Source organism: Haliaeetus albicilla, chromosome 13 (assembly GCF_947461875.1).
Source record: "Haliaeetus albicilla chromosome 13, bHalAlb1.1, whole genome shotgun sequence".
In the NCBI taxonomy this organism is placed as follows: Eukaryota; Metazoa; Chordata; class Aves; order Accipitriformes; family Accipitridae; genus Haliaeetus; species Haliaeetus albicilla.
Genome location: NC_091495.1, coordinates 14,274,225 through 14,295,439, shown reverse-complemented (window position 1 = coordinate 14,295,439; position 21,215 = coordinate 14,274,225). Strand labels below are relative to the sequence as shown.

At 38.8% G+C, this 21,215-nt stretch overlaps 1 long non-coding RNA gene across 1 annotated transcript in view; it reads right to left on the bottom strand.

Annotated features, from left to right (window-relative positions):
* Window positions 1–10,071: 10,071 nt before the first annotated feature.
* Window positions 10,072–21,215, bottom strand: part of LOC138688585 (uncharacterized) — a 29,377-nt gene continuing 18,233 nt past the window's right edge. The window contains exons 2-3 of the long non-coding RNA XR_011327459.1: window positions 16,840–16,978; window positions 10,072–15,108 (exon numbers count right to left, since the gene is read on the bottom strand). This is a non-coding gene — a long non-coding RNA (uncharacterized lncRNA). The remainder of the gene's footprint in view (window positions 15,109–16,839; window positions 16,979–21,215) is intronic.

Below are 21,215 nucleotides of genomic sequence, written 5' to 3'. Positions count from 1 at the left end.
TTTTATACTCTGTCCATTAGCCCTGGCTCCCATTCCTATGCCACACAATAGTACCGTGGGTGATAAAATCCCTTCTTCCCTCTCTCCCCCATTTACAGCAAGGCTATTCCTGAGTACAGAAGACATTTTCTTCTTGACTTTTGACCATGCAGTCTACAGCATTTCAATGAATAATTTAAAAAATTCACTTACAGAACAGTTATTAACATAAACTTTCCAAGGTATGACTGAAATTGCATTTGGAATCTGTATGTTCTCTGTTTCAGTTACAGCATGGTTAAACTGGCTAAACTTTACTGATGGAGCTCTGGACAAATGAGCTGAAGTTAGCAGGCTTATAGATTTAGGCTCAGGGACCCATCCTAGCCCAACAATTTAGGCTTGGTTAAGGACACTTGAACTTGTTATGGTCGGTTGAGTGCCAGGTTTTCTTAAACTGTTTTCTCAGCTGCATTTTGCACTGAGGTAGGGCTCCAAAACCATTGGGAACAGGAATTTGTGTGGTTTGCACTTACATAGTCATTATCAAGGGTGCATAAAAGTTATGAAGAACATCAGAACTCAAGGTCCAGAATGTTTTAAAGAAATCTTCAATAAAATCCGTAGTTTTATAATACTGTAGCACAGAAAAAAGAATCTGAGAACCACTAGTGGGCAGCTGTGTAAGCCATTTTCCTTAGATTACCTCCCATCATGTTTCATGAGTGAGGACTTCTGTTTAGCCCTATTGACAGACAGCTGCAATGGAAGAGATGCTATGTGGATGGCCAGAATATAAATAACTGATTCCAGCTCTATTGTCACTTCCCTTAAAAACATTTGGACAGTCACTAGAAAAGTTCTTAACTGATTTACAGGATGTTTCCTCTCAAGTCAACAAAATCTTGTGATGATATTAAGAAATCCTTTGCTGATCTGCCAACAAAATTATTAATGCCCCAGGAATTCTTACTCAGACCTTGAATAGAAGTTTTATTTCCATTTACTGCCATTTAATTTAAAATCTTGCCAGGCTGGTAACATTTTATCTTAGTCAGGTTTGCTAAGTCAGTACATGCCTTGCAGCACATTTTGCTGTTCCCACAGGGAATGGTCTGTCACTGTCAACCCGAGAGCAACACCGTAGGTTGTACTGATACAGCTTCACTGGCAGCAAATCATAAACTAAGTGAAGTGGTTGGACCACCAGAGGAATGATGAATAGCCCTCAGAATAACCTCGTTACCTCCCTTTAGAAAAGATGATGAGGGATCAAGGCAAGGCGCATTTTGTTTGTGTTCTTTTCTTGACCTACCATGACCCAACTGAGGCAGTAACACAAATTTCAGAAAAAGACTGATATTACCTGAGAACAAGCAATACTAGTCAGAAATCTTACGAGAAGGACTTGATCAGGGAAGAATATTCTGAAATACAAAGTTGCAGATTTGAAAAATAGCCCTCCTCAGCATCTGAAATGTTGCCCAAATGAAAGAGTTAATTAAGGAGTCTAGTTCAACCGACTGTAAAAATTTTGGTACTTTTAGATTAGTAAATTTGATTTTTCCAGTCAGTTGTTCACAGTAAGAAGTGAGATAAACTCCCCTACCCACACTGGGAGCTGAATTCAGAATTTCCCCCCAAACTCAAGGATATTCGGACTTGAGATTTCACCTCTTGTCCAGAAATGCCTCAAATAATTCTTTTCCACCCAATCTCAGTTCTTAGAGGAGATAGAACATCCTGCAGTTGTGTGAATTTTAAGAAATAGGGTGGCTTTATGTATATCACCTTAGCTTTCTAAGTTTTGTCAACCAGAAACAGAGACAAGTATTCTGGACACTGAAGAGATTGTGGCCAAGAATGCATAGAGGATATCCTCCTGTAATGACTCTTTGACCTTCCTGGCTTGTTTTCCTTTTCTCACAGATGAAGATCACTCAAAAACTCTCTGGGGACTCCTGGGAGAGTATGAAAAAATGGAGCTCCCATTCTTATCTGAGTCGTTGTGCTGATGGGGAAGAAGGGTGCAAAAACTATTGTGAGGTTACTGCAGATGGTTTCTGGATTAACTGTGTAATTTTGCTAAGTGGTCCAATAGCAAATGCTTTGCCTCAGCATGAATAACTCATATGAAGGATTTCAGGCCATGCAGAGGTAATTAATTTGGAAAAAATTAGGAGTAATTTTAATCCAATTACATTTGATTAGCTAATGAATGAAAAGGATTTCTCTTTGCTTCCCCCTCCTTTCTATTTGAGCCCTTATTTTACTCCTGCTGACATATTTATTCCTGAAGCATGCATAGCTTTCATAGGCTGGCAGATTTCTCCACCTACAGCCTCTCAGGGCAACACCTAGTAATTCCACAGATACTACAGTCCAAAAGTCTTCAAAGCACTTCATATGTGGAATAATGTGGCAGTTAATCTCTGTTAGAATAACAGCAGAATATGATAAAACTATTGAATGCACTAAGATAATCAAAACAGTTTTTAAAGCTGACTTTTAATAGGCTCTTGTGTTTCAAAGAGTAAAGATTGATACCAGTACCCAACAGAAAGCACTTCTGTAGCACACTTTCAGATATCAAACATTCTGCACATTTTCTTGGAAAAGGTTGACTCTAATTCTCTTCTGACTTCCACCATATTTTTCCAAGTTGTACATGCTCCTTTTGCAGTATCATCTCCAGTTAAATTAATGCTACTGGTGGAAAATCTGGTCCACAGTCTCTGTGTGGACTTAACTTCTGTTTCTCGCATAGAGGGAGGCCAATGCAAGGCTGAAATCTGCACTCCTCAGGTTAAAAACATACAGGTACCACCATCAGAAGCTTGGGGAGACAGTCGTTTTTTTAACACAGAGGTAGACTGCAAAGCCTATACCTGTTAAAATCCCCCTTTTACAGGAATGACATTCTGGCCACTAACACTCTCAAACTTTATTCTTTGCTCTTATCTCAATGCACCCATGGCCCTGGGAGGCTCCATTCAAAACTCAGACAACTCCCCTGCCAAACTTTGTTTAAGCTTGCCTGATCTGCATAGTCCAAAGTATGGTCTCTCATAAGAAATCATTAGAAACCGTTCTATAGTTGAAGAAGTCTAGCAAGAGTTTTCCAAGCACTCGCGGCAAGTGTCCAGGTGCAGGATTGGAATCTAGAGAAGCACAACTTGGCAGAATTGATCTCCAAAGACATCTATCACTACAGCTCAGGTGACCTGAAAACTGTTTTTAGTGTGACACGGTTTAAGCTGTGATAACTTTATAAATGCTACAGACTAGAAGTGCAAGTCTTTATTTGTAAGAGCAGTGGATCCTGAAAGACACCAGAAGATACCACCCCTGTTAAATTTCTGATTGGCGGATTCAGAAGGTTTGTCTAAACTGGAGAATGTGCATTGCCTGGTTTAGTCATTAATAAATAATTCAAGGCCAGATCCAAAGTCTGTTAAAATTTATGGAAAAACCTCCCAGTGATTTCAGTAACCTTCGGGTAAGGGCTGGAATCACTATAAAACCCCAACATGCTCTCTCACTACAGGAATGATACTGTCAAGTTAAAATTATAATTGCTGATGGGATTTATGCCAGAAGTTGACCCAGCTAGCAAGCTGATCATCAGCTGAAATGGGGATGTAAACCTTAATGAGAACTGAAAGAACAGAATGGTTACAAGGAATTCCCCATGGAGCCCTTGAACAGTAGACAGTGTTATCTTTGCAGCTGTGCATAGGAAGAAAGCATAGACATCGACAGTTCTCTGGGCTTCAGCATGCACACAATGGTGTACTTCAGATGAATGCGTTTTTCTGTTATGGGCTACCACTAACATGGATCCATCCTTACATCTGGTGCATCTGTCTTTTTTATTTTTTATAGCTGATGGGAAACCTACTCAACAAGGAAGATGTTATCTTTGAAATCTTTTTTTTCTTTTTAAGGAGCAGTACAGTTATGCCTTCACATATACACAAAGAGCAAGGGCTTAGTGGGTGGTTTTCTACAGTCATCTTCTGAAATTACTTTTAAATATGCTGTTTAAATGAATAGTGCCATCTAAAAGGCTTTCTCAGACATAGGTTGTGTGCTCTTTTCAAGTCTTTCTCCAGTATACCCACTGGTATATAAATTGATAGTCTACATCACTTTGTAAAATTTTACAGGCTGAAGCTTACTATAAATTAAAATTATTAGATATCAGAATATAAGTAACAAAGATGATGATTAAGATGCATTATAGAAGATACAAGATGCCTTAGTGGGAGGCAATTGGATACCTTTGATTAATAAGAGACTGAGAACCAGATACAGCCTGGCTATTTTCCACCACTGCAGAAGTACAAAGAAGTCATAAACTGAGGTTAACCAACCAATTAAATTGGTTTGTAGCTGTTTTGCATCACTAGAGCTGCACAAAGAAACTAAGATACATTAGTGAGTCTAACCCAAAATCTTTAAATAATATTTTTAGAAAAAATGTTTTAAAAAACTGACACCAATGTGCTCTTATTAATATGCAGCTTTCCTAGCATGAGTACCAATTTTACATCATCCATAAATTTGTTAGAACTGGATTTAAAACCTGTCAAGTTAGCAGTCTTTAGTCACTGCTTGATTATGGCGATATATAAAAGGTAATTTCTATATTGCTCTTTCCTTTTTTAAAAAACGTATGGATTGTCTTATAGATATGATAGAAAAGTTAATGGAATAGCTAAATAACCTGCAAGGAAAATGAGAAAGATATCAGCCTGGTTGGTATCCCACAACTAAAGTCCTTTGATATTGTGAATACTTCTTGGGGCTGAACATGTCAAATCACCACTTTACTGTGGGTAAATATCATGGATTGCCTGAGCTGTGTGCAGCACAAATCAGAGGCACAGAAGGAACAGCCCAGCTATCTTTATATGCCCCCCACTCTGATTATGACTGCTATCCAGTTATATCTTCAAGATAAATTAGAACAGCTTCAACACTGCATTATCTCAGAAAGTCCCTCAAGGGGCTGTTGTACTCAGCAAAATTCACCAGAGCTCCAAATCCTGCTTATCTCAGTGAAGACGAGGGTGGGCTGATAGGAAGGCAGCTAGACCATCTTCCTGTTAACTGAAGCTTTCCTCCGTCTGTTAGCACAGGGAAGAAAGACTGAGTGGAGTTGTGATAAATGGTATTCAAGGATATGAAAGGTTGTTGCAAAGAGGAAGGGAACAAGCTAATACCCACATGCAAGGCAGATAGGACACAAAATTATGTGGTCAAGTAGGAGCATGAAATACTGTGGTAAGAAAGATTAGAGTAATGTTTTCGGGGCAGCATTTTCACTGAGGGAAGTCAAATGCAGGAAAAGATTGCCTAAAGCGAATGTGGAGACTCTTCACAAAGATCTTTAAAGACAGGTAAGTAAAATCTCTGTCCAAAGTGAGATGGGTATGCTTTACCCTGCCTCACGGTTCCTGACAGGTCTATTTTTGTTACAGTCTCTTATCACTAGAGGAGCTGTATATACTTCCCACTAGAGATCAATGACCCTATCTACTGGCATTTCATTGAGTAAGCCACCAGAGTTAATTTAGCTAATCGGTGATCTGCAATTACTTTGTGGCTGCAAGAAGTTGCACAACTTTCTATGGACAAAAGAACATATCCTGTTAACAAATTCAACCATCACTTGTTCTCCCTTTGACAGGACATCTACTGCAACAATTTAAACTGTCCCCCATGGACATCTTTACAACAATACTGTATTGAAAACAAATCACCATACAGCTAATTGCATCGGGAATATAATTACGTTAGTGGAAATATTTTCATATAGAGGCTGAAAATGACTGTGAGAGTGGGTTTGGGTTCAGTCTTGAGGCTTAGTTCTGAATGGAAAGGCTTAAATTTGGAAGGCCTTTTCTTACAGGCCTGCCAGTCAGGTTTGGAAATCTTTCAGTACTCAGTAAAACCAAAGTAGTAGTATTAAGTGAATGGGATCAGGAGAACATAGCCTATGTTATTTTTCCATCCTATGCCTACACAGAAAAAAATTAAGGGGTCACAAGGAAACTTGGGGATTGAATAGATTCCTCCTTAGTGCTGGCAGAAACATCACCTGGGATTGAGACCTCGAGGTCCCGTGCTTACAGGAAGGGTTTTGTTTGTTTTCTTTCCTAGTTACTGCTACTTGGACTCCATTTCTTTTCAGATAGTTAGCACCCGGCTGTGTGTTTTGTTAATATTCAGATCTAAATGCGAATAACATCTGATAATAGAAATTTGGGGACAAACTTCTTCTTTTGGGTGTGTGTCCATCTGGACCCAAATACGAAATGTATTTCTTACTCATAATCTCCCAAATAAATAACAGAAATGCAATTAAGAAATAAGTGAATTGTGTTTCTTTTCTTTTCTCAATACCCCTAGTTACAAAGGAAACTTACCTGTTTGTAGGTAAGAATAACAGAAGTGACAATAAAAAGCTACATTGGGCCTCAGCTATCTGAGCACAGCCATTTTGCAACTAATGAAGCAACTATAGTGGATGGCAATAACCAGGGGAACACGCTCTTTCCTTGAGGCAGATGTTCAGGTTAATGAATCAGGCCGAGTGAGGTGGGATTCCTCTAACCAAGCGCTCTGTCTGCACCATCATTTTTTCCTCCTCACCACCCACTGAGTCTTAGCTTTCCATGTCTTCCCGCTGCCAGCTACCACAACTACCCTTCCCAGAAGCTGAGCTGCTCCCTTAGCCCGTGGCTGCTGTCCATCATTGGCTCTGGAGCAAGTGTTCCAAGCTTGTTCCCAACTGTGGGTCCCCTGCGTGGTACATAGCATATTTTGTTACTAGCCAGGACACCGGGGTGGCCTTTTTTGGCTACCTGTTGGACTGGTGAATACATTCCCCTGCTGCCCTCGGGAGCCTTGATAATGATCCCCATAGGCTTTCTCGATGCTTAGCAGGAAAGCACATCTGAACAAGTGCAGACCTCCCTGCTGCTGAACTCGGACAATAGGGCTGCTCATAATACCAGCAGATGTTTTTGCTTTTTAGGCCATACAGGGCAAATTTATTTTCCTCTCAGGAGCAAACGCAAGCATAGCCAAGACTAAGAAATTCAGAGCTAGCTTCCGGAAACCCACTATTGACTTATGCTGCAAAGCGGTACTTACGCTTAAGGTCAATCAATAATGAAGGTCTTCTGGTTAGTCCACTCAGCTGCTGGCTCAGCAAAAAGTGATGTGCCTTAAGCATCCAAGCTGGGCTTAGTTTCATACCCTGCTCTGCTTAAACGTGGTGTACCAGGTGATTTCTCTGCTTTGTCTATTGCGTTTGTAATGGCATTGAGTTCTCTTCACCTTAAGGCATTGAGGTGTGAAAGCTGTAGCCCTCTGAAGTCCCCATTAACATTACACATACCCAGATAACCTATATCAATTTATTACATTTATTTAAAAAACAGTACTTTCTAAACTATTTTTTGGTCTTTCTTCTATTTTTTGTGCTCATAAAAGCACTAAAATGAAAGCAGAAAAAAGGGGGGAAACACATTAAACTGTTTAAAGTTTTTAGTTCACAAAAACTTTTAACTGGATTTCTTGTTTGGATTCAAAGAGGCAAAACATAAGACTTTGATGTTCTTCATGTGCCTGTTAAAAGAAAGAGACCCACTGATAGGAAGAAGTTGGCATGAAGCCCTCTTTGACACAGCAAGCACAATGTAAAGGATTAAAGGTCTAATCTAGAAGATATATTGCACACTAAACAGCGGAACCATTTAGGAGAACATTAAATGGCACTTAAGCTAAACAGTTGTCCTTGGGAACTGCAGTTTATATGTGACTGCCCTAATATCCATTTTAAGCTTGCAAGGCTTTGAAAACAAGATGTCATTGTTTTATAAAAACACACACATTTAATCTTCCCTTGTGAAGCTGTTCTTGAAATATCTGGCTGCTGGACTGGCAAAACATTTCAGAGGAAACAAATGGGGCTGGTGTCAAAACTAGTACTGTTGCACTTTATTTCTGAAGTTATTTGCATGCACTCAGTTGATTTTTTTTTTGATCCAAATAAGCAAACCGCAAACTTTTTCAATGATAAAAGTCCCATTTAATTTTTTTAACAGTATTCCCACTGTTCTATAGGCAAATAATAATAATAATACAGTTTAAGTAATATGAGAACACCAAGAAAGTGGTCAGTTCTACATTCACTTGTGTTCTGCTTTCTTCATAAATTAATATTTATGGAACTATTAGGAGGCTTCAGCCAAAAATAAAGACCACCCAGAGCAACGTTTCAATTTTAGTATTCTAGGCACAGGTCATTAAAAAAACCTTACAAAAAAGCCTTCTTCTGCAACATGTACAGGACATGGATTTTCATGCACATCACTCAGTAGGCATGTGAAGCATATTCCATTCCTAAAAAATTACAATGCATGCTTTTATAATTCATTTACTATTTTTCACCAGGGAGAAATCATCCTTTCCACCACGCAGGCCAGAAATAGAACAGGAAAAAAGGCAGCAGGGTGGGTCTGTGTCTTGCAGAATTCTACAGTCCAGTTTAAAATCTTCCTACTTTTTAACTGATGTTCTAAAAAATGAAATGGTGAGAATGTTTTTTTATTGTAACTCTGTATCTGATACCTTCAGTCTTGTTGCTTGTATCAATAATGATATTAATCCTTGGCATAGTGATTAATCAAGCCAGGATATCCCCTGGATCAACTCATTATCCCCAAAAGCTATCTGAAAAATAATAGTGCCATTGTGGTCCTCATGGGTAGTTTTGGTTAAATGAGCTAGTGGTCTCCAAACAGTTCCTGGCAGACAGGCAATCCCAGCTGGTTGCCTTGTTAACTACTTCAGAAGACAGTCCAAAGGCAAAATCAGTGAGAAGAGCAACCACCCCCAGCAGGGCAGGGGCGGCCTGAAGTCACAGGTGGCCCCAGGCTGAGGAGCACTTACAAGGCATCGCAGGATAGACTACACCGTGTCAGAGCCATGGACCAAGCAAACAGAAACCCTCTGTCTCCAAGTAGCATTGCAAGACGGTTGCAGGAGAAAAGTTAACAGTTACTTTTATAATAACCGCCCGCCAGCCTCCTCAGTCACAGAGCCCATTATGCTTATCGTCATTGTTAGCATGTGATTAACTGCTGGAGTATCTGTGAAGCTGCTCCTCCCGGCCAGGTAGGAATCCACGTAACTGTTTTTTAATTAAAAGCAGCAGCTGATACCTCATGGAAAGCATTCCTTGTGAAGACAATATGGACTCTGTCTGTGCTACGTGCTTGCCATAGTTCTCTGTCCCTATTTGACATCATTAGCTAGATTTGCCTGATGTTGAGATGTGCAAAGAGCAACAGCAGTGCTGAGGCAAACTGAGCGCTAAGGCTGTGGCTTGTCTAAATCACAAACAGGAATGATATAAAGGCTTTACTAGAAAATAGTTTTGTTAGATTCTAATTTTAAATGGTTCTGGTCTGAAATTTGGCGGTGGGGCAGGATGGTGTTGGGGGATCAAGTATTTCAGCCATCATCCTCTCTCTCTCTTGAGAAGTCTTCTCAAGGTGGTCTATTCTTTTCAGTCCTTCTAGATATCCATGCCAGATATCACCCCAGTCCCAAAGCCATAACTTTCCTTTCAAGTAAGACCACTCCAGCAGTGTGAACACTCTGCCCTGGCTGTTTCTGTCTCCATCATGCACCACCCAGGCCTGAACCGTGGGCTCCAAGGAGTCTCTTGAGATCTGCCCTGGATCCAGCTGAACGTCATGGAGAGAGCTCAGAGATGGAGGGACAACTGTGTCCCTAGTAACAGTAAGTTTTCTGCTTATAAAAAATAGGAAATATCCGAGAGTAGAAATAATACGTTTGATTAGAACAACTAATATCCTCAGAACAAATGCCAAACTTGCAGGCACAGAAGCAGCTCTTTTTCAGGTCTGAAACAGAAACAAAAAATTTCAAAACAAAGGCCAAGTAAATTTGATTCATTATGATATTTTAACCTGTAAGACATCTGAGAGAAAATTAGTCTTCTTCCTGTCTACAGCCACTTGACTGCTGTCTCTGCAGCCTTCAGTAGTGTCTGACTGAAAAGCCTCGTTGTTAAAGTGAGTCTCAACACACACAGACAAGTCTTGGGTGTAGGACAACCCGGGCTTTTCTTTATTTTACCTTCTTTGCTTTTGCTTTATTTTTTACTTTATTTTTATGGTGATAAAATGCCAGTTGGTTGGTATTTCTATTGCTTTCTACATGTCCGTCATCAGTGTGATCTCTACCCCCCATCAGTGATTGCACCAAAAGTTCTGGAGACAGCTAAAGGGCTCCATCCGGTGAAGCGAGGGCTTGGGGATAGAGAATATGTGGGAAGAAAAAAGGTTGGCTTAAACAGGAAAAAAATTTTGACACTTAGATGGAGTTTATTTAGGCAGAGTTATTCATTGTGGACTACATAATTTTGGGCATTGAAATTTAGAGAAAGTGGACAATCTCAGAACTTTTCCAGATTCAGAATCTGGTAAACACTGGAGATAAAATGTGTGTGGGGAGCGGAAAATTCTCCCAACTGCAGTTGGCTGCTCCCATGCTGGAACAATGCATACCCACAAATAGCAAGTAACCAAAACACTTTCCATTTCTTAATAGGCTGTCTGCTGTTAATTATTTTAGTTGCTTGCTGGGAACAATGGAGGTGGATTGGAAATGATGGCTCAGAAATTGTGAGAAATAAGTAACTATTTTTAATGTTTTGGACTTTACCAGTATATAGTGCCTCTCATTAGAACTCAAAACACTTAGAAAAAGATAACTCTTCGTACTATGCTCAATTTGCAAGCTAGTAGAGAGTGGCTAGGGAGTTAGTATGGTGTTTAACTTTGAACAGGGTGCAGGGATGGCTTTTGCTATAGCTATTTATAGAGGATTTACACGACTGTAGTGTTTATTGTGTCTTTCAATAAAAAGCAGCTGCAGAAACACACAGCTGGCAAGCTTCAGTACCTATGAGATACTGAAGACATTATCCAGAAAGCTGATGCACAGGTACGAGGAGATTCACATGCTCTCTGCAGCACTTTAAGTAATGCTTTTCTAACAAAAATCTGAACTAATTTTAAATGTTTATGTTGTTTATGTTCAAAATTCTCATCTTCTGCCTGTTTAAAGCCAGATCTTCATCCTGATATAAATCATCCAACCACATTGTTCAAGTTCTTTGCTACAGAGTTCTGCAGGCTCTGGTACAGGTATTGTTCCTAGAGATTCTCTCATCCATACACAGAAATATTCCTTCAAGGTTAGCAGTGCTATTGACCCAGATTTGCTTTTGTATCTATACATGTGGGCTAGAGGCTGTGTACTGATTGCACTCTAGCTGACATGGGACCTACTTACTCATGAGAAAACAGTGCAAAAATTGACTCTATGACCCCCTTCAATCGTCTTACAGACCCATCTTTCTATGAGTCCATGATGGTCCTCGCTTCTGCACTCTAGCAATGTAGTCTCTATACTGTCTCTGTATACACATCATGTAAGAGAGATGCAAAGAAGAAAGGATCAAAGATGTGGCTATAAGCTGAATATCTGTTTCTGCCCATGATCTGTTTTCCTTGACATTTTCTTATCTCACATGCCTTTCATAAACTCCAAAACTTTCAAACCAGTCCCTCCTGTCTTCCACTGCATTATCTTGTCCTGTGGTAAAAGAATGAATGCAATTTATGTGTATGTATAAATTAAGACCCCATGGAGAGGTTGCAAAGGAGGTGGGACCACTGTTAGAGCCAAAGGGCTAGAACAACACTGATGAAATTGCTGCCTAAATAAGAAGATGTGGTAAGTTTTACATCTCTATTTGAAATTGTTTATATTTTTTATTTAGGTTTCTGTAGGAGTTGAGTTGGGGCTTAGAACTTTATTCTTTAGGGAGTCTCTTGTGAGAGGCCATGTAAAGGTCAGCAAAACTTGCCTTGTTAAGAAAGAATGAAGAGGAAAAAAAAAAGATAAAAAGAACCTGGAGATACTTTGATTGAAAAGAGCATGCTCAATTGCAAAACTACATCATGTCTTTTTATCTGGTAAGACAGTGGCTTCTGTGCTCACTAACTCTATTTCAAATTCTAATCCTAAAATTTCGTAGTGGGGCTCATCCAAAAGCCGTCAGGATCACTTCCACAGTTTTCTGTAAGCTTTGGATTGGACTCTGTCCACATGTATCCAATTAAAACGGTCACTCAGGCTCTTGAGATCATCTTCCTTTCATCCTCTTGCAACATGGGTTAGGGTTTCTCAAGACAATATGATATGCACTCTCCATGATCAATGCTAAGAGTAGTGGATGCATAAAAAAAACACTGGCACCAAACAGCTAATACATCAGATTTTGCTATAACTTCACACTGTGTTCAATCCTATTGACGTCAGTTCTGTGCAGTGTTTGGCCCTAGATTTTCCCACAATGGGATCCCATTCTTCTTGCATGAGAATATGTCTTGGACAAATTGCCATGTCACATGCATTCAAAGGGCCATGATAAACCCTCCATCTTTGCACGGGGCTCCCAATTACATCAAAGGAATTTCTGCATACAAAACAAGGGTAAAATATGCCTCTAATTTAAGGTTAAATTATACCGTTAAGGCATGGGCGAAACTAAGAGGCAGCAAGGAAGCTGAACCACATTAGGGAGCGCATCCAAAGCACTGTGTCTCAGAAAAAATGCAATCCTTTATACTACAAGCATTTGGCACAAATAGGGAAGAATTTGTGATGTGCCTTTTCAGGGAACAAGCTATCTCCTTTCCCTCCTACCAGGCAGCACCACTGGAAGGCAGAGAAAGAGAAGAAATTCATGATTTAATATGCTCTTTACCTCTCTTTTCACACTGATCCCAGGCAATGACTTGTAGGCCTGGTCCCTGATTCCCGCACTTCAGCCATCCACAAAGATTGTGAAAGGACAAGGATGCTCTTACTCTCTCTTCCACTGTATATGCTCTTCTGAGGTGAGCAGTTTAGCTCGTGGGGAAAAAAAATCCAAAGTTGGTTCAGCAGTGAATATTCTGATGATGTATGGGATCATATGGAAGAAATGTCATGCATGTATGTTCCTTGCATATGTAAGTATGATTACAAAAGTAAAGATGAACTATTATCTGTAAGACCCTAAGATAGTAATTTAAGTAGATATTGACAACAACACAAGCTTCCTAAACCAGAGTAAAATTTGAAATGCCACTTTCATCTGAGAATATTATAATGAAAATGAATGAGAGTATTATAATGAAAATACAACTAAGAAGGAGATTCTGCAGGGCCAGATATTTGCTGCCACTGTTTAAATATTGTGTGCAAAGTAAAAGTAAGGGCAAAGGTGGCAGAATCAGCTTCCTGCTCAGTCTTTTAGGTCTCTTCTCTTTCATCTTAAATATGTTGTCCAGGTATCAGTAGCAGGTACCTCATGAGTTCACCTATGGCAGCCTCACAAGTAGCACTGTGCCAGGAGCTGCTACACTTCCATCAGGTTGTATTTTCTGGAGTAAGGGAAAGGATCACTATGTCCCACAAGATTTTAGAACTATTAATTGTAACTCAGTTTGCTCATTGCTATCCATAGAACTATCAAAAATACAGTGATTTGGAAGATTTGGGGTAGAAGACTCTAAATTGTATAATGGGAGGATTTTAAGGAGGATTCAGTGGATTCAAGTAATTTATGATTGCATCCAACCTTAATTGGGGTATCCCAAGGTCATACATATAAAAAGCAATGCCTCTTTCCACGACTTTGGTTTTATTAAAAACTCCTTGTATAGTTCATGACAGTTTTAACTTTTCACAAGACACTCACAAATTAGAATCATCTTCCTTGTAGGCCTGCTAATGGAAATCCCCTCATACAGTTATTAGTCACTGTCTTACAATAGCTTCTTGTCTCTAAGTACTTTGATGTTGTACATAAGAGCCGTGGATCAATTACATCCATTTTTCCCATTACTGGGCAAATATTTGGACATTTTCTGTTGAGTTGATTCAAGGCAGAACTAAACCAAAGGAGCTGCATACTGTGCAGACATTTCTAACCTTCAGAAGCTGAAGGTTTTGTGACCTGAGAGAATTAATAGATGTTTATTCTAGCAGGATAAATGGAAAAAGACCATTTCTATTTTAGGGAGATAAATGAAAAGCACGGAAGATGGGGTTTGTTATGACAAAATTGTTCACAAGTGGCATACTGAAATGAGGAAAAACATGTATTTATAGTATAATCCTCATGGTATGTTTGTCAAGAGAGACTCAAGTGGCACAACACATTAGTAATTGTTGTGTTTCCTCACTTATCAAAACAAGTATTTCCACTAAAACTAGTCTGCTAAGGTTGTCTCCATTGCAAAGACTAAAAATACACCTATCTTCTGCAGAGAAAATCCAGAACTTTTTCATTAAGATGTGATTTCTTCCAACAAGGAGAACACATATAGCTATTTCTTCTTGCCTGTTTCAAACAATAGCTGTAAGTCTTCCACCACTGTGTCAGAAACATTTTCAAAATATTTCACTTGCCAGGATTCTTCTGCAGAACAGAAGGAGGAAGGCGAGCCAGCTGGCATGCCCAGCAGTGGCAATCTCAAGTGCTTACCATGCTCAGGAATGTTACAAAGCAAGAGCAAACGGATGGCATTCTCCAAACACGGTGCTGCAGTTATTCCTCAGCTGGTACTGCTCTTCTAAACTTACTCAAGTTTGCTAGTAATGCTTATGGGAATTTTGGCTCAAACAAGGGTTTCATTGAGAAGAGACTAATGCTCGATTTGGTCATCCATTTTTCATTAAATCTTTTTTTCAGGAGACAAGACAGTTTCCCTGAAACCACTTTTTCCATAAACCAGAAAGGAATTCCTGTGACTGTGGTATAGACAAACCCTCTGTTAATTCAGCTGTATTACTGCTCTGGTACTGGGCATCAGAGCGTGTCAGCCATACAGAAAGACAAAACGGCAGCTTGTATGGGCTTCACTCTCTTCCTTCAAAGATCAGGAACTGCTGAATGATAGGGATGGTGAGTCCTTAGAAGTAACTCCAGAAGAGGATTCCTCACCAGGAACACTGTGTGCTAATCTGTGAAGCATAAAGACATTTCTTTTTGTCTAAAGGTTCAAGAAATTCAGGTGATGAAATTGTTGTCAATATTATCTAAATAGGTAATGGATTTAGAGCCATTCAAGGAATGAACACATAAATGGATAATGTATTTCATATTCATTGCAAAAACATTCTTATGATTTCTTTCTGATGGAGTTTTAGTATTTTTATTTAAGCCTGTCTGAAATAATTTGAGCTTCTTATTGAGTATTTCCATTTACTGAAAAGCTGGCATTCAGCCAGAAAACCTTCTTTGAAAAATGACAGCATTTCAATCTGTCTGTAAATTATTTCATTAATGTTGTGAGTTTGGAATAGAAAATTAGTCCCGTTTGAGCCCTGAAAAAGAAAACAATTAAAAACTTACACATGCAATTTTTTTCATGTCCTTAAAATCCATTTGTGAACTGTGGTATGAAATTATCATATCTGTCATTTCCAAGAGAATATCTTATGTCACAAATGTCAATGTGTTTCAATAGGAGAAGGTATAGTTTAACACTGTTATCTGCTGTTACTGCCAGGAAGGGCATAAATCATGGTTATCTGAAGGCCTGATGCTGTTCCATTTGTGTAAATTTGAGTCAGGAGAAATACCACTGTAATCAATGGACCGTACAATTGTACAGATAGCAGGACAAGGGTGCCCCAAACACATTGTGCCTTGCACGTTTTATCTTTCTTTACCCACTTTCCTGGCTTTACCTCCTTTTCTTTATTCCTTACAATGAAAGACTGCAAAAAGCTACAACTGGAAACAGCCTTATCACGGGGAACCACCCTCAAATCAATGTGTCTTTTATTAGGCGTTATCCTGAAACTCTTCACCAGGACTTGAACTGAGGACAAGACAAGTTGGTGCACTAATGCATTAAGCCTATTGTGATTTGTAGCTTAAAATGCATTATTTAATTTTCATTAAAAATGGATTTGCAGCATATGCAATTTCAAAAAAATAGGATGAAATTTACTGTCTCTTTCCATTTACGGCTCAAGCACTTTGTTGGAGGCATCATCATTCATCGCAATGTCATCCCATGATTGTTATTTTGCCTGCTGGGTAGAGGCATTTTAGTTAAAAGTGAAAGTACCAATTGTGTCAACTATAATTATATGTTTGCAGTACATTAAAGAAAATAGATGTGGTCTGGGACTTAAGTTAAAAGCACAAATTCTGTGAGGTGCTGAGAACATCCTGCCAGATGCTGTACAACCTCAGTTTCCATCCAGGGTGATGGAAAGCTAACGTGCCTCGTCTTTTTCAGGGTCAGACCACTGACGATTAAACAATTCTAGCAAATATGATCTCATTCTTATTTGTCTGGGACATTATGAAACACAACATGAAGGAAGTTTAGATGTGGTAGCAGAATGCAAAGCACTAACACACCCAGTGTGGTGCTTGAAATGTGTTCCTTTATAATCCTATATTTCCCAGACAAACACTTGTAAACATTCAAGTAAAACAAAACACATTTCCTTTTTATGAAAAAAATGCCTTAAAAACCACAGGATTAGCAACACCAGGGAAGGACAATCCCCTAAAGGGCCTAAATCTTGTTTCGAAAACTTGGGCTGAGTTAACCGTGTTCAAGCTGAAATTTTTTATGGTAGAGCATGCGAAACATTTTTTTTAAAAGGCATATCACGGTCAAATAAACCCTGAACAGAATCTGAAGTGATACCTCATGATTTGAACACTCTTACTGATTACAGAGGACATTCCAATGGTCAGGGTGGGAAATGGAACTCAGACATCCTGGATTTGGTTTCTGGCTTGGCCGCAGGTTTTCCTGCATATACAGGAGCAAATCACTTTTATCTGTCCTGTGTCGTGGTCTCATGGCTAAAGAAAATAAATCACATTCTTCAAGTCAGAAGCAATACAGGTGGGAGAACTTATCTGTCATTCCTGTCCCCACCCAAAAGCAAAGACAGAGCTAAATATATGCTGAGGCGATAAAAGTTGGTAATGCTAAACTATTTACACAGTAGAGCAAAAACCATTGTGGAAAAATTCACTGTGGTCAGTTGTTTTGGTTGTGGAATGACATTATTTTTGAAGGTAGACAGAAAATGATTAAATTATTTAACAGATTTTTTTCCAAAGGTTGCAAAAGACTCCTCCTTTAGGCCTCTCTCTCATGTTTTTCCTGCCCAGGCTGTGCCCAGTCATCTAGTCACAAGAGGAAAACTATCATTGCACAAGTGAGCACTGCTGGAAATGAGAAGAATTATACAGACAAAAAGCCTAGTTCATGGGGTGAAAGCATAAGAAATATAACACAGGCCCAGACCAATGTCTCTCTGACAGTGTTTTATCTCTGGCAGCAGGTTCAATTAAGGTAGGGCTCATCCTGTACCGTTCTTCTGAGTGCCTGTTCTTCAGCTATTGCCTACTTCCCATCTCCCAGCATTTAGCAACTTAACTGCTTTCTGAGCCAGAAGCAGCATGTAAACCACCACTTATTAACACCCAACAAAGCATCTGACCTTTGTGAATTTGTCTAATCCAGTAATTTCAGGGGAAAAAAACTCCACCTGTTTGTCCTTCACAGCATGCATCCCTTAGCAAGGACTTCTACAATTTAATGATGTGTTGAACAAAAAAATCACTTCCTTTTTCTATATTTTCCTGTTGTCTAATAAAATGGCCCTTAGTTCCTGTAGTGTTGCAAAAGTTTTGTATCTTCATAATTTTATATATTTTTTCACCATGCTACCCTTTTGGTCATCACTTTTGCAAGTGGAAGGGCATTATCTTTTTAAACTCCTTTATAGAAAGCTCCTCTGATTATTCTCGTTCCCATTATCTATACCTTTCATGTTATCCTGACACTGGTGCTGATTTGATCAATCAATCACAATGACAGTTGATTGACTGACAATTTCATATTTTAATTCTTCCAAATCTCCTGTGTGAATAGCATCTATTGTTACTGAGTTCTTGTGGTACTGATTTGCTCTAAAATCTCCAACACTCCAATTTGGGAGTTTGCACAGACTCATTCTGTGTAAAGAATGACCCCAGTGTGAAAGACTCCCACCTCATTTACAGCGGGAGCCAGTGCAAATAATTCATTTAGCTGTTCCATAATGTCTTATCTTCCTTCGCTGCTTCTTCTCATCCTGCTGTCCAACTGTGCTCCTTCTGATGTATATACAAAAGGCTTTACTGTTAGCTCTCATTACTTCTGCAAGTTGCTTCCACTAATATGTTTGGCTTGCTTTGCTGTGGTTTAACATTTATTTTGCTGGGGATTATACTCTTCCTCTGTTTTCTTTCTTTGGACACAGCTTCCATATTTTGGAAGATGTCTTTTCATTTTGAATGGTGTCTATTACACTGCTGTTTAACTATGCCAGCTGCTTCTTCTGGCTGTGGCTCATTCAGAGTCCATTTTTATCAGTGCTATTGATGACTGGCATACATTTATTCTTTTAAAAGCGTGCATGCTGCTTGCAAATATTTTACTCTTTTAATTGCTGTTGCCAATTTTCCCTTAAAGACCTTCATCATTTTTATATAATGCCCCAACTAACTATTTTTCGGAAGTATTTTGGTGGAGACTTACAAGTTAGTAATGAACCCAAAAGGCTCTGAATTGCTTTTTAAATGTTTACTAGCATAGAAATCAGACAACGAAACAAAATAATGAAAGGGCCTAAGGAAAGCTGTCATGAAAATACTTCTCCATCTGATTCACATACTAACTCAGAGGTTAATGTTCCATCAGTGTTTGTTTCATAAATCTGCACAGATCTACATTAACATCATCCATAGCATCATGGGTGTGGAGCAAGAGGCAAACGTAGTACCTAGCATTGTGTATTCACATGCTAGAGAGATGGGCATGCTGTAAGAACTCGAAGGGAGTATTTTTGGTTGTTCCTGAGAGTACATTAATGTAGATTTCTATTATATTAAATCCTAGTAAACAATTTGTGATCAAGGTACCATACTGAATTCTTTGTCCTCTACAAAAGGATTTAAAATTACCTTTGCAAAAAACTTGAAGCACAATTAGATTCTGATGCCTGGCTAAATGGAAGCATCAGCTTGGTTGCATATATTTCATTTTTCATGTGAGATGCAGTATGGTAAACCTCCTTCACCAAATCTGTGTGTGAAGGCCACAAATTAAGCTTCTAACTGAAGCTTCAGCCTTTGTGCAGAGCCTTAGGAAAACCTCACAGAATTTTTGTGTTGTCTCTCCTAGCAAGTTATACGTGGATGTTCTTAAAGTAACAAATGGAAATACAGCACAATGTAAATGTAAGGGGCACATACTATTAATTCAGCTACTAAAAAGAAGAATGCAACACAAAGAATGTCATGTTTGCATAAAACTTGGGACTTGACTGCTGTGTCATTAAGTATCCCTTGATCCTTTTGCAGGAATATGACCATGCTTGTGCCATGCCAAATTTCTCTTCTTTAATATCTGTAAATGTAAATAAGTATTTATGAAGCTACTTTTCCGTATTTCTATCTGCTTTAAATAACAAGTGAATCTTTATTTCTTTTTAGAGGTCACATTACATGTCTTTCATGAATAGGAGAATTTATGTAGATAATGTACCACATACATACTATATGTATATGCAAGTGTACACAAATACATGTTTAAAGTTGCTTATGGATATATGTTCCACATGGATAATGGATGGTGCAAAATAGATGCTTTTTTTTTTCAAGAGAGAAGGATGGCAGTATTCCTGCCAATGGGAAAGAAGAACTGAATTAGTTTACTTTCCACTTTGAGATATGAATCCTGTAAGAAAGCCAGTAATTTTTAAAAAATGGAAGAAATAAGACGGGAAGACTGGAAAAACAGATGTCATTGTAAATGACAAATAAGAATGCAATTCTGTTCAAGAAAGATGTCTGTTCAGAAATTTTCCAATCAGATGTGGGGTTTTTTGTATGAAAGCTTGAGTAGAGTATAAGAATAACTCTGAAGTAAATCTCACAACTCAAATAATGTATGATGAACATAATCAGTTTATTTTAAATTAAAATTAAATTTAATTCTTTTTTTTTTTATTAAAACATTGCTTAGGAGAGGAAAAGACATGCATAAAGGAGAGCTTTTATCAGAGATTTTGTAATAAGCCTAGTTCTGAAATCCATCAGGCAAAGTGCATAGCCTGCAGCAGTTGACCTAGAAATCACTGCTCTGAAATGATCTGGGGAAAGCTGACACTATTCTTCCATATTTGTCAGAGATACTAGGGTTTGGGGTGATCTAAAATTGCTTTAAATGGTTCAGTATATTTCCAGCTTTGTTTCTCACAATAATACTGAACCAACTTTTTGTTACTATAGAATGAGTCAAAAGCAATGAAACAGCAAAGACAGAAAGACTTGTGTGTTTAGCCAGAGCCACGCTTTGTCATTTTATCATATAAACTATGTCAGCTGGCGGCAGCATGAGTAATCTAAGCTTCAAACAATATCATTCTGTAGATAAATCAATGAATACAGACAGAAACAAGCTAAGTCTATTTTAGACAGCCTAATGATCAGTAGTTTTTTCTAATAGCTTGTCAGACTTCAACCTGTCAAGCCTGAAGATTTAGGGACACTGCTTCACTGGAGATTTCCTGATTGCATTCCTGCTGGGCTATCTACAAATCACAATAGGAGACTCCTAGGAAAAGGGGAGAAAATGGATCACCTTCAGGCCTTTATGAGGCACAGGTTATTGTCATGCCTCAACTAAATCCTAATTACTCTGATTAACAATGCAAGCCTGTCACTACTCATGCATAATAGTGAAAAAGTTTGCAGTAATGACTATGAAATTCTGCCTCTTCTGCTCAGGCCTTCACACGTGCCTTACTGGGTCTTTGTCCGCTCTGCGTGCCATTCACCCAGCTACTGTTTCCAAAATAATGTTGCCAGGGTGAGCCCCATTTGCAATTCAGACCAGACCTGAACATACCCAGTGGGATCAACTGACTCACAAGATGAGCTGCAGGATTTAAAACATATCGAGAAGTCACCGGCTCTGCATATTGGATTTCTTGCTTCTTCAGTATATTAACTTCCTTTTTAAAATCAAAGGTCTATGGTAGAT